Consider the following 14,752-nt stretch of genomic DNA (forward strand, 5'->3'; position numbering starts at 1 on the left):
CTCTGAACAACAATGTTTACCAAATTTCATAAGCTGGCAAAAATAAGAAATCAAACAAAACACAATTCAATAAGTTTACTACATGATATTCTAAAATTCTTTTCTTTAATGTTTTGAGGCAAGTAGGAGGAGTAAGTAAAGGAAATTTCTATTTCTGGAAGACTTTAACACAGAAAATGAAATCAGTTAAGAACAGTGTTTGAGACATTTGTCCAATATCAGAAACATTTGTCTTTCCAGGACTATTTCCCTTGGTGTTTCTGAATCTGGCATTAAAATTGTGTGGCTTTGATGGAATTTCAGGAAATTGTGTGAAAACCAAAGTACAAAGGAAAGAAAAAAAGTTAACATCAAATCATCTTGGTGCTCTAGTAGCTCTGCCATAATTGGGAAGTGTGCTTCTCTTTCTGTAGTGTCACATACTTTTGCATGGGCGTGGTGGAATCCCTCCAGCATCATTGCTATATGTACTTTAAGTAAGGAAAGACATCATTGAAGCACCTGTGGTAGTTTCCACCTCCACAGGCCTGCCCTTAGTCATCCCTCATAAGTCCCCAACTCCTTGAACAACTCCATTTCTATGCAGCATCTACCTCTGTTGAGAATTCAGAGGGTGGAAGAAAGAAATGTGGAAATGTTAGTCTTACTCTATATCTTAAATGGCGGAAAGGGGAGTGTCAGGAGACAGCTCAGAGGGGAAATTCCAGAAGTGCTTGTGGAATTAAATGCTAGAGGAACACATCAATCTTTCCTTTCATTCTTCTTGGTGCCCAGCCCACTTTTGTATTTGAGGGTTCAGGTAGCTAAAAGATCAGAGTTGTGAGAATCTCTGAGTCTCTCCATCTCCCCCATTGTTGGTTTCTGGCAATATCTGGTCATTTCAGAAGAACCCAAAAATCCACTAACATGTAGCTAAAGTTCATTGCCTTGCAAAATTCTAGGTTTCTAGAGAATATCAGTGGTTTCCCTCTGACTACATTCTCTCTATAAATGTTCACCTCAATGTCTGTTTGCTATTTCTGTTTAGTTGAACTTTTCCAGGACTATATTATCATCATGGTTTTTAAAATATTTGAAATGTTATAAAGAACTACTTTATAATTATTAAGAAAATAGTGTTTAGCAGCATTCCAGTTCTATTCAATGTGTCTTCAAACAAATACTCATATGAACTGTTTCCAACAATACTTCCTTGAGAATTTAACTTTCTATGTCACTGTAGAATGCTTAAATTGTAAGACTCAGGGAATCTATAAACATTCACTTGACATTGAAGAACCTTCAACTGAGTATTCTTGAAATACTAGGGATAGTTATTGAGCATGTAGTAATCATAAAACACACCATACAGAGAACTATATATAATGAATCAATCCATTTAAAGGGGAAAATATGTTCCACTCAACCTTAGAAATAAAGGGTTATAAGATACATTTCTATACAATCTATCAAAATGGAAATCAGATGATATGAATTCGTTGGAGTAGCAACTTTTGCTTAATGCCATGTGGTTGAGATTGACCCATGCTGATTCATATAGTAGTGATTCATTTGTTTTTCTAGGTGTACAGCATCTTATTGAATTAATATGCATCAATTGATTTATCTGTTTTATTATTATGAACATTGTGACTGTTTTCAATGTCCTTGCTGTTACAAACACTGCTGTATGAAAAAATTAGGCAAGTCTCCTAGAATACACTTGCTAAGTACCTAATTAGCACTTGCTAAGCACTTGCTAAGAATTATTGGGTCATAGTACTGCATATGTTTAATCTTACTTGGGTAATATCAAATTTGTTCCCAAAGTGATTGTTCCAAAATTTACTCCCACCAAGTCTGATTGCTCATTACTCCAGTCCTTGAAACCATCACACTTGGATATATGCCAATTCATTGAGTGGGAAATGGCATCTCATGGTAGTTTCACACTGTTTCCTTGTTTATTAATGCACTGACTATGTAACATCTTTCCATGTTTCTTGGTCACTCAAGTTTCCTGTCCTTTGAGATGGGTATTTTTTTTATTTTGAGACAGGATCTCACTAAGTTGCTGAGGGCCTTGCTAAATTGCTAAGGCTGGCTTTGAATTTGCAATCCTCCTGCCTCAGTCTCTGGAGCCGCTGGGATTACAGGCATTGCTACCATGCCAAGAAGTATTATCCCTTCTTTATCAATGCAGAGACTGACCTACAGAAAAGGTGGGACATTTTATAAAGGTCACAGAAGCAGTAAGTAGCAGAGCCAGGATCAGCAGGCCAGGTAATTCACCCTGGGTTGGTGGTCTAACTCAGCACACTGTGGGTCACTTCTAACCTTGGGTGATATTCTTGGAGAAAGATCAGTTATAAATCCAAAACTTTCTGCTGATTTTTTTTCTTTATCATCTATCTGTTTTTAGCTTTAATTCATGTTCCTTTTCCTTTCTAAAGATTATTCTGAATTTCAGCTTTAATAAAGAATTGGTAGTATATGTTAACCTTCAACAAGTCAGAGCAAAGTCATCGCTGAGCTGGAGAACTGATAAGCTGCCAGTCACATTCTTGAAATAGACGGAAGAAGTGAGGCAGCCTAGAGAGAGATGTCTCAACTAAAAGAAACAAATTTGGAGCTCCAAAACATAGGAATTAAGATCCATAGAAATTAAGAGCAGTGCAGGTGTTATATAAGAACTCTAGCAGTAAAATATATGACAGAGACCTTGAAAGATTAAGTTCTTTATGTAAATATTTATTTACAAAAATCAGATATCATCTCAAAACATAGATCCTTTATGATTTACTAGAAAAACACTCTGGGCTACTCTGAAAAGCCAAATCTATTAAAAAGCATTTTAAGAAACCACAAACCAAACCAAAATGCATTTTAAAGATCGTAGAGATAATAGATAAGATGTATCTACAAACATTTTTCTCTACTTTTTTAAGTGGAGAAATAAGAAACAAAAAAGGAATTCCTAAATTCCATCAAATCAATTACATAATATAGTCTTGATTTTTACCCTTTGTCAAGAAAGTTTATTTTGTCTTTTTTTTTTTTTCTTTTTAAAGTTGAGTTCCATAAAATGTGCTTGGATTGTGACTCAGGGTAAGGATCAGGCTAAAATAACTAAGAAATAGTTTTAACAGTTTCTACCCTCACCAGAGCCAAGAGGCATCAAGGGTCATAAAAGGCATTAAAATGGTGGTTTTATTTGAAGAAAAAAAAATTATAAGAATTATCACACTCAGGAAGATTTGGGTAGAGAAACAAACTTTTAAAAAGATGAGTCTACTGTGGCCATGAGGCTTGCTGTAAGAAACAATTCTTTACCCCCTTTCTAGAGACTTTCAGTTTTTATGGTTTTATTTGGTTACGACTTGCCGTTTTTGCCAAAAGTGTTTAACCTTTGAGAAGCCAAGTGGGTTCTGGGAAGGATGCCTGCCCTAGACTGGCCAAGCAAGAATTGCATAATTCAGCTTACGGAGAGGAGAACTCAGTACAAGACTGACGGCTACTGTAAATTTAGGGAAAACAAAGGCACATACAAGCAACCAAGCAGGTAGAAAGAAAGCATAAAAGGAAATCCTTAGCACAACATTTAATCTATGAAACAAAACAAAAAGGAACTGTTATGAATGGTGCAGTCACAACCCCAAACAGAACCTTGGGGTCCTATGAAAAGGTACCACTGTTAAGCCCACATAGCTGGCATATCAGCAGAGTTGCTTGCTCTCCATGCCACTCAGGTGACAACCGAAACTGACTTATACAGTGTTTTAGATGACTGCTGAGAAAAACTGTGACTGATCTAAGGAGTTCGGTTCTGTTTAAAATGAGACTGAAGGCACATTTTGGTAAGAACAGGCAGTTTATGATGAAATTGTCCAAAATTTATTTACCACACAGTATGTAGTCAAAAATATAGTAAGAAATTTTGTGAAAGCAAAAAGAGTCCTGAGTAACCACCATCAAGAAACAATTCCCCTACGTGATATGGCCAAATTATACAGTTGTATTTTGTGCATGTAAAAATATGTAACAACAAATCCCATCATGAGGTACAACTATAATGCAAACAGAAAAAAAAGTGCAAACAGAAGAAAAAAAGAAACTATTTATACAATACACTCAGCTCTGATGTAAACAAATCTTTTTAATTTCTTTAGTTTCCTTCTCTTAAGATGTGGTATGACAGGTGCCCTGAGTTTCTAGGAACAAAGATACCAAACAGCTGAAGTGGAATACAGGAAAAGACAGAGCAGTGAATTCTGAGAACAGCCCACAACCTATTTTCAAGAGAATGCAGATTTGTGTATGTGTTATCTCGACTAATCTCTAATATACTTTCCTATGACTTAAAATGCTTGAAAATACTTTCTTAATCCAGTTTCCAGTACCAAAGCTATATAGTGAAAAACAAAGGTTCCTTAACATTCAACAAGCCAACAATATGCCAAAAAGCACACATGGATTACAACTTGAGCAAAGTATAATTAGTAATTTAGAAAAGTGCTTTGAGATCAGACCTGGCTCTGTATCTTTACCATCAGGGGTACACAGCACCCAGAACTGTTCCTCACTCTTCAGCAGCTAAGATGCACATCTGCCCCGGGGTGGTAAGACACCACCAATTACGCAGGGGCCTGCCTGGGTGGGGGCATTCCTGTTCCCAGATTCTGCTTTACTGTTCCTGTTGTTTCTCAATACAGGATCAAAAGGCAGGCTGCAAGTGGGTTTGGCTATTCACAGTCACAGCCAAGATGGCTGAGTGTCTAGCCTCTCTGAAAATCCAGCTGTGAGGAAGGAGACACAGACATCTCCAGGGAGTCCTGCTCCTCAAGTGTGTGGGGGTGGGAAATACTTACTAATGCTTCACGGTAGCTTAGTCTCAAGTAGCTCCACGTTTCCAAGACGGGGGACAGGCAGCATTTCTGGCCCGTGGCCCTGGACTGACCTCTTGCCTGAATAAACTGGCCTGAAGTTTGCCTCCTACACAACTGTCCCCAGAGGCCATGAGCCATTGCCAGAACATTTTCCTAGTGGGGAGGAAACTGAGGTAGGTCAGGAGGTAAAAAGAAAGCTAGGGAAGAGCTGTATTTTCCACTGCAGCACAAAGAAAATCATACTTTGGCACACTGAACAATAATCTTTACGATTATCTTTCCTCTCAACGAATTCAAAAGAACTTTTGAAAAAAAAACAGTCCCATCCTGCCGCACCCTGTGAAGGGATTTCTCAATAACTTTCCTGAATCCCTCCCCATCCTATGGGAAGTGCGTTTGCATTTTAAATTACAAGTGGACAACCCCGACTTTTTGTTTCTCTTCCTCGTTTGTCCAGTTGCCTGATGTGCAACATTAATACATTTGATATTCCAAAGTCTCAGATTTGATCCAGTACTTGGTTGTGATTTAACTGTGGCACTGGTTCAAGGAGTCCTGTCTGAAGAAGGCATTTTACAAAGTCTGGGACAATAACTCACATATCAGAAGAGGTTTGCTTCCTTGGAACTTTAATGCAGAAACCGGAAAAGGAGTAATAGTTTACTTAGTTTGTTTGTTTGTTTGTACCAGGGATTGAACCCAAAGGCACTCAACCACTGAGGCATCCTCAGTCTTTTTAATTTAGAGGCAGGGTCTCACTAAGTTGTTTAGGGCCTCGCTAAGTTGCTGAGGCTGGCTTTGAACTTGCAATCCGCCTGCCTCAGCCTCCTGAACCACTGGAAATAGATATGCCCCATATCCAGCAACAGTTATCAAAGGTGCTCATTTAAAATGTTTTCCAGGTAAAGTACATGGGTAGAGAGGAGGGAAAGAAAGGCTAAATAATATCGATGAGCAAATAATACTTGCATTTGTTTACTGGATTTCACAACCTTGTAAGATCACGAATTTCATAGCTAGGAAGAATATTACTACTCTGATAGGGTATAATAAAAATTAAAAGAGATAATGCAAAACAGGTGCTCAATAAAGGATTTATCAGATAAGTGCTTGCTAAAGATTATTACTGCAATGACTATGAGCCTGGCCAAGCCTCTATTCTGGGAAGCACACACCTCTCCTCCTACCTAGGTCCATTCACCTGATGACCAACACAGGGCCATTTTATTGTAACTGATGGTTTATAAAAGGCTCCGTTTATAGCTTGAACACATGACAAGAGAAAGAAGCAAGAAGCAACTGTAAAAGACAGAATTAGCAGAAGAGCGAAGCAGAAATCTGCCAGGAAAGATTTAGTAATCTTGCATTTGGCTACAGCAGAAGACTTAAAAATACCAATCTATTTTTCCAAATTTCAATTATTATGCATTTATTTTCTTCTGAAGCTAGAAAGCAAAAATAGAATAAGACCATACTGTACTTGAACCTATTCAGTGCTATTTTAAGTTGGCCAGTTGAAATATCTCTAGTGCAAGTATAATTAGTAACAAGGTTGAATATAAATTTTGGATAATAAAATTTACTTTAGATCTTAAAAGCTTTTTCCTAGAAAGAGTCGATGTCCAACAGTCTCCTCAAGTTGGTAACAATATCCTTTATGACTAGGGCAAAATATATGAAATTAAAATTCTTTAGTTTTAATGAAAATGTGTATTTGAATAAAAATCATTTTAAAAATCTTCACCAAATTCTTATTTAATATTTTTCCTAATTTTATTTTCCCAGCTGTGTTTATTTCACCTTTTATTTGCCCTTGGTTTAAACACTTGGCAAGTTATATTATGAAAATAAATCATTTTTTTAAAACCATAACACACCCACTGAGTGATTCTGTAAGAGATTACAATAAGGAGGAGAAAAGCAGGAGGACATTAATACCCTGACCATATCTGATGCTTCTAGTCACTGGTATCAGCCTATCACAGAGACCTAGGAATTTGGCTGGGTCACCTATGACCCAAAGTCTTCATGACAGACTGGGAGTAAACAAACACACCCAGAGGAGGCTGACAGTCCTTTGGGTAGTGATTTCATAGCAATGGGATCCTGCGCAGCAATTCTCCAGGTCCTTGACCAATCTGGTTCAGCAAGAGTCCAAAGGCACCTTTGAAATCCAAGGAGCTGAGGTCCCCAGCATGACTGTTCCTGCAGTCCCCAAAGGAGTGGCAGTATCCCTGCAGGAGGTCCAGGTCTCCACCACAGGAGGAGCCTCACCTAGCGATAGCCCAGGATAAATGTGCTCCTCAGCCTTGACAGAAGAGACAGGCCCCAACCAAAGAAGCACAGCAGTCTCCCGATACACCAGGCAAGATGAAGAGGAACAAGCAGAGTGAAATGTTACAGCGAAATCAGACACCAAAGCACCTTTCAAAGCAGAGCGCAGGAGGCAAATCCTATTATTTATGGAATTAATTTGTGAATCAAAGATGGCATTGTTACTCTTTCTACACCCCTCCCTCCCCATCCATGCTACCATTTGATATTTTTTTTAAGGTACTATCACAAGCCTCAAATGAACGGGACAGCATGACATTGAAATTTTAAGGTATAAATAGCTCTACCTTAATTTAGTGTACAATTGGAGAACCGAAAAAAAAAAAAAAATTGTAAGCATGCTTGCAAGTGACCTAAAAATGACCAAAGCAGATAAAACTGGTTTTCTCATAACAGTAAAATTTTTGCAAGCCTGTGTATTACTTTAAATTGTGGGAAAGAGAAAAATAAAAACCCTCTTACTGAACTGCTTCCCATCTTCTGCCCTCACCCAGGCTACCCCCAGCTGAGATTCTCCTGAGTCACATGTAATGACATGTAATGACCTACCAAGACCATTTAGGCAGGCTAATGCCAAAGCACAAAAGAAACTCTGTAAGGAGTCTGCAGTTCTTACCTCTGTCCGTGTTGGGTTTAAATGCAGCTGTTTAGTATCAAGAAAACAGCACATTTGGGGGCACAAAAACAAAGAGGTTTCAACTGCACAAAAACAAAGAGGTTTCAATTAATGATCACCTTTCCATCTTCATAACTGGCACTGACAGCCAATTGCTACCCTAGTTATGAAGACTGTGATAGAAATCAAAACCAGATTTCTAGTCTTGGCTGTCACTAATTGGCTGAGTAATCTTGAACAAGTCATTTCATTGGGTACTGATTTGCATACAATGGAGGGGAAAATGGTCTCTATGTTCTTTTCAAGCACCAAAATTCCAGAATGATATCATCTACTGTTATTTATAGTCAGTAGGTTTTTAAGTCTAGCTCACGGTCTGGGGCTTGAGGAAAGTCATTATTGGGTTCAATGCACTATTCAAAGCACAATGCAAAGTTAATTAATGCTAAATGCAACTTGACTGTAAACTGGCTAAGCCCCAGGAGCAGATGGTCATACTGTGCAAGAACCATCAGGCCATAAGTCCAGGGAGCCTTGCTGCAGATACTGAATGTAGGCCCAGAAAGCAGGCTCTGTGTAAGTAATGAGCAATGGTCAAAATATTAATGGTGCGCTCTGGTCCCTAGGAGAGGTTAGAAACACATGTACTACCCACAGAAGACTTTCCCAGAGTGGTGGGTAATAGGAAATTAAAAAAAAAAAAAAAAAAGAATAGAATCAAGAGACAAGGCCTTAGTGGTTAAATGTTTATTCAAGAAAACTTTATTAAACATTTGCCTACAGGACAGACTTGGCCCTAGCTGCGCAGATGAAAGTCAAAAACACAATATGCTGCTAAGTAAAATCGTAGTTACAGATGAAGTGTGGTAACTGCTGGGATTCTGATAAACCCAGGGTGCTGGGGAGTAGGAATGACCAGAGCTGAGCTGACCTACTCAGTGCCTCCCAGGCACCATCCCTTAGATCTCTTCATCACAGAGAACCTCTCGAGACACACTTTGATCATTTTATAGATTAGGAAACTGAGGTTCAAAAAGTTTGTACAACTGGCTCAAGGTTCAAAGCTATTAAAAGGAAGATCCAGGATTTAAATATAGGTCAACATGATTCCAAAGGCTGTTCCTCATAACCAAGATAAATTACCTCCATGTTTTATTTTATTAATTTTTATCTTTGTCAACCTTTTATATAGTGCTTGTTATTTTACAGGCACTGATATAAGCTTCTAACTATTTGTTCATTAAACTCTCATAACAATTTTATAAGATAGATGCTATTCTTAACCCCATTTTACAGACAAGGAAATAGAGGCATAAATGAATGGAATATTTAATGTTCAATTCAGACTTGTAAGATAGAGCTCTGAGGGTGGAAGTAGGAAGTACAAAGCAGAAGGAGAAAGTCGGGGTCATTCCTGTGCTGTCTTGAAGAAACAGCGCGTTAAGTGAGACAAATAAAAAAAATTGGAAAGGTTGTTCTGACTAGTGGAAAGGTACAGAAACAAGACTTTTTAGACAGTTTTAGAGATTCAAGTGGTTCAAGATTGTTGGAACTGTAGAAAACAGAACACCTCCAATTTTTCCATATCAGAAATGAGAAGGTAGAGACAGCATGTAGTGACAATCCTATAGGATCAGTGGGGTCAGGCAGGTGATTTTAAGGAACTATAGGTGTACAGTTAGCCTGAGTTCACAAGACACAGTTGAGGCAGGGAAAAGAAGAATCAAATGTAACTCCTGGCTTCTGGAACCATTACATGGGACAAAATCTAGGGAAAAAACTAGTCTGGTTTGAAATTGTGTGATACGTGTTGATGCTGACTGTCAGGTATGTCAAGTCTGAAGATACTCAAATAAGTGGCTGGAGACTGTCCTGAAGCATGGGAGGTTGGTCCGTCTGGGACAGGGAGCAAGAGGTGGCTGGTATGGTCATAGTAGATAACATCATTCACTTGCCAGGGACCATGTGCAGCATGAAAGAGATGAAAGGGAACAACAGCATATGAGGAAAGGAGGGAAGAAGACCTGGCAAAGCAAAATGAGGCATAATGAGGGAAAGAAAACTGGACAAGGGGGTGCTATGGAAGTAAGAGAAAAATTAATTCTTTGCTCAGAGAAATTTCAGTGATGTGGCAGAAATAGAAGTAAAGAGCTGTGAGATGAAGAATAACCAGAATTCAAGGACTCAGAGACCACACGAAGACACCCTTCAAGAACTCTGTCTGTCAAGGGAAGGGAGAAAGCTGAGGAAAACTGCAGAGGGGTGCAGAATCCAGAAAGAGACACGTACATGCACTTCTGCATGCTCAACGCACGTACGTTTTTAGATAGGAAAGATATGCATGTGTTTACCAATGCTTGGAAGACAGTTTGAATATTATGGAAAGGGCCATTTCCATATCTATATCTATGTATATCTCTGTCTATCTAAAACTGGACTCCCATATATACATATATATATATATTTTTTTTTTCTAACCCATATATGAATCTCTTGGTGAAATTCCTGACTTGCTTGTGACCCTGGCATTCTAGCATACCTGCTTTCAGAGTGAGGGGAGCCGGGCTCTGCAGACAGGAAGACAGGCATCACCTCCATTTTTTAAATGGAGGTAAAAACAGGCCCAGGTTTGCATTGGCCTATAGATAATAGGTCCCAGGGTGGGAGACTGAGGAAAAGCTGACAGTCTTCTCTGCCCCTGGAGATCAAGGGAAGGCTGCAGAGAGCTTCTTAAATGAGAAAACAAACAACAAAAATCGGGTAGTAATTGTGGAAAATGGGAGTGAGCAGGCGTGTCTGCTCATCTGTCTTCTGAGTTCACTGCTGAACTCTGGAACCTAGAAGATTTTCCACCACAGAGCACATGCTCAGAATATATGGGTTGGGTGACAGGGGCACAGTGAAGCTTTGCTGAGGGACTCAGAGACTCCTATTGAGAACCAAGAACACACAGGTGTAATGATGGCAATTTTTATGGTTTTCAAGTAGTGTCTGTCAATTTCTGGTATAGACAGAGATTGAAAGACAATATAAATTTCTGGTTCTGAAAGCAGGTATACTAGAATGCTGGGGTCACAAGTAAGTCAGGAATTTCCACAAGAGATTCAAATCTGGATTAGAAAAAAAATATATATATATATGTTATGTATACATGGGAGTTCAGTTTTAGATAGACAGAGATATACATAGATATAGATACCTTTGTTTTCAAGATCAATTGAAATTGAAGAGCCAGGGGGCTCCTTCTTATTCCTAAATGTGTATTTTTTGAAAGTAGTACAAAAAAAAAAAAAAAATCAAAGGTACTTGATTAAAACATAAAATTAAAAAAAAAAAATTCCTGCTATACCACTCCTTGGTGAGCATACCACCAAATATATACAGGCCCATGTTTATAACAGCCCAATTCACAATAGCCAAGTTATAGAATCAGCCTAGATGTCCATCAACAGATGAACGGATAAAGAAAATGAGGTATATACACACAACAGAATGTTATTCACTTGTAAAGAAGAACAATTTAAGTCATTTGCAGGAAAATGGGTGGAACTGTAAAACATATGTGTTATGTGTAATAAGCCAGACACAGTCAAGTATCATTATGTTTTCTCTTATTTATGGAAGCTAAAGGGAAAGGGGGGTGGGGTAAAGGGGGTATCATGAAAGTAGAAGGGAAACCATTAGGATAGAAGAGGAGCAGGGAGAGGGAGAAGGCGAGGGTAAAGACAGGTATTAGGAGTAAGGTTGACCAAATTATGTTATACGTGGATATGAAGATGCCACCATGAAATCCACTATTCTGTGTAATTCATATGTACAAATAAATACATTTTAAAAAATAAAATAAGGTTTCTCTAGAGACTAGCACACAGGCCAGGATATATGCCAAACGCTTAATAAATACCTGTTGACTTGATGAGATTCATTTGTATGGCCTGAGGTAGAGATGGCTTGTGCCTTTACTTTGACGTCTCCTGTCACTCCATAGAACACATTTTCTAGGAGATATCTACCATAGTTATTGAAATGTTCTTTCTGAAATAACTGTTCCTCTGTCATTCCAAACTGCAAATTTCTGCATCCTTCACTGAGCATAATTATTAGGAAAAAAAATAAACTTTAACTTCTAGTGTCAACTTTAAATTATGTTATGCTATGGGGATATTATTCCCCAAGAGGTCCAGTTCCTCCCCTTTGATTTCCCAAGAGAAGTCAGAGTAGAACTTTAGGCAGATTTAATATGTCTTTGGAAAACTAGTATATTAATCCATTTTGCTCTTTTCTTTCAATTATCTTCACATTTCCCCTAAACTCTGGGATTTCTCAATCTTCTGAAACACAACTACTATTTATGTGTATGAATATTTTTCTCCTTTCAAATGGTGAGGAGGATTAATTTCCCTGAGCAAACTGTTTTATAATTATTCTATTTTATTCTTTTAATTGCATCCTACTTCCACTTGAGAGGATGCCTACCACCTTCCATTTTCCCTTCGGTCAAGTTTACAAGAGGACGGGAAGCCAGTACAAATTACTAGAGTCCCGTGCTTGGAAGGGAGCCCCAGGCCACACTATGTTGCATATCAATTCAAATCCCGTCAGAAGATCTGCCCGAGAGCCCTGGGAAAAAAATGTTTCACCAGGTTGTTGATTTGAAGAGTTTGCTCTGTTTTCTTGCACTTATTTATGGAGAGTTATATAAAGATAACCTAGATGGTGTCATACAAAAACCACCAAGTCAGTTTTTTCCATTCTTCTGTATATTCTAGCATTGCTAACTATATATTTGTAAAAAGTATGGCATTAAAATATAAGTGTAAACATAACAATTACTTAGGAATCTTCTATTTAATGTAGTTTTTTTTAATGGCGGAAATTTGGATAGTTCCTCTATTACCATTTCAATTTAAAGTGAACAAAAATTCTGCTATCTGACAAATAATCTGTGTTCTCCACATTGTTAAAACTACACTGAAATGTAAATTTTTCAAATAAGTTGTTATAAAAAGAATTATTTTCACTACAAAGAATGCTTAGGATGCAATGGGACAAAAGCAGTACTTCTGGGCTTTCTGGTGTGCTGTGGACACAAAATATTTTTAAATTTGTAAAACAAAATACACAGCGTACTTAAGGTAACCAATTATGTCAAAAATAGTTTTAACATTAAGAGTTGAGATACAATAAATATGTACTTCTTTTTAAGTACTCTAATAGCCAGATCTAATGGTAATCTGATAACTATTATAAATTTAATGAACGCAAGCAATATTTCATGTTTTCTATAATTGTAATATGATATGAAAATATTAGAGATGAAGTCACAGGTACTACTAATGCTACTGTGGTTTACTGCCTGCAGGTATAATTGACCGAAGTACTAAATTTCATTTAAGATTTAATTGTTGGTGAAATTAAGTAGTGTCGTGCCCCCCCCCCCCCCCCCCCCCGGCCATTTAAGTCATATACACTCTACCACCACCACCACCACCAAGGCTTAGACCCCTGAGCTATAGGGTCATAAGTTAACCTTTGAACAGCTTCCTACCATGCTGGACTTAAATTTTACATATAGAATACACACACACACACACAAATTCACCTTGCTACTATGAACTCCTCTCTATCCTATTTCACACTATACCAGTTGAGAATTATATAGCTCTTAATTATATGAGGTTCTCAAACTATAATAGTTTAACATTAAGTATTTTAAAAAGTGAAAACGTTTAAAAGAGAACCTTGCATTTCTAGTATTTCAAGATTTCTGTTACTTCAATTAGCTTTGGGAGTCAGGCAGGATCATTTGGGAATGTAATTAAAAAAAAAACCTAGAAATAGCTAAGTAACTATGTATTTTGAAAGAATAGAAATCAATTCAAAATACCCTAAGAATCTAATTCAATAGAGAAAAAAAATTATTGTTGAAAAAGCCTTGAGTCTTAGATAGGGATTTTTGGAGCTATTCTTTCAGGTTTTGTACCTATACTCAAAAACATACAAGCGAAGAATAAAACAAGTATTAGCACATATAATGGAAAATGTCATGAATCACTGCCTTTTTGATTCCTACAAATTGTAATAAATAACTAAATAAAATCATGAAAAAATTTCAATTGAAACAGGTAAAGAGAAAAGAGAGAGCAAAAGTAAGAAAAATAAATGAAAAAAGGTGAGATGACAGAGAGAGGAGGATTAAAGACAGAGAGATACAAAAGGTACATTCTAGACTAACCACCAAAACTGTGGTGTGGCAGACCAGGTCTCCATAGATGGACGCTCCTCTTACCACAGATCAAAGCATTCTGCACACGATGATATGGTTTGCTTCTCTTCCTTCAAAATATTCTTTTTTAAAAATTCCATATTAAATTCTCAATTTTTAAACATTTTATTGTCTATTTGGCCAAGAAAGTAGCAGGGTTTTTATACAGAGAGATAGACGTATATGTGTTGGGGGCACACAAAAAAGGAATTTAAAGGATGTAGTAATAAAACTCTAGTGGGAAAAATAGGAAACTTATGAAGATGCAAAAGATGATAATAATAAAAAATATATAATATAATAAATATAGTATCATGAAGAAAATGTTCAATTAAAGAAAAAGGAACATGAAGAAATTCACAAGTTACAATCTTCTTTTTCCTGCAGATTACCAATAGGCAGACCACATGGCCTTTGGACATGAATGAAGGTATGAGTTCCACATCAGTCTATTTCTTTACTTCAAGAGATGATTTAAATATACTTACTCTTCTACCTACAAAAATGTAACTCATTTTTAAAAAGTAAAATACATTAGCTATATGACAAAATTTAAGCTAAAATAAAATACAAAATCTAACAAAATAGTTATGATTGTGAGCATTTGAGATACTTCTGCTATAGATGGTTACCTCAAACATTTGAAGGAAACTATATTCAACGAACAATACT

At 37.2% G+C, this 14,752-nt stretch overlaps 1 protein-coding gene across 1 annotated transcript in view; it reads right to left on the reverse strand.

Moving 5' to 3' along the window:
- Mdfic (MyoD family inhibitor domain containing) overlaps window positions 1-14,752 on the reverse strand; it is an 82,987-nt gene that overhangs the window by 3,556 nt on the left and 64,679 nt on the right.

The sequence above is a fragment of the Sciurus carolinensis genome, chromosome 8 (genome assembly GCF_902686445.1).
Source record: "Sciurus carolinensis chromosome 8, mSciCar1.2, whole genome shotgun sequence".
Taxonomy (NCBI): Eukaryota; Metazoa; Chordata; class Mammalia; order Rodentia; family Sciuridae; genus Sciurus; species Sciurus carolinensis.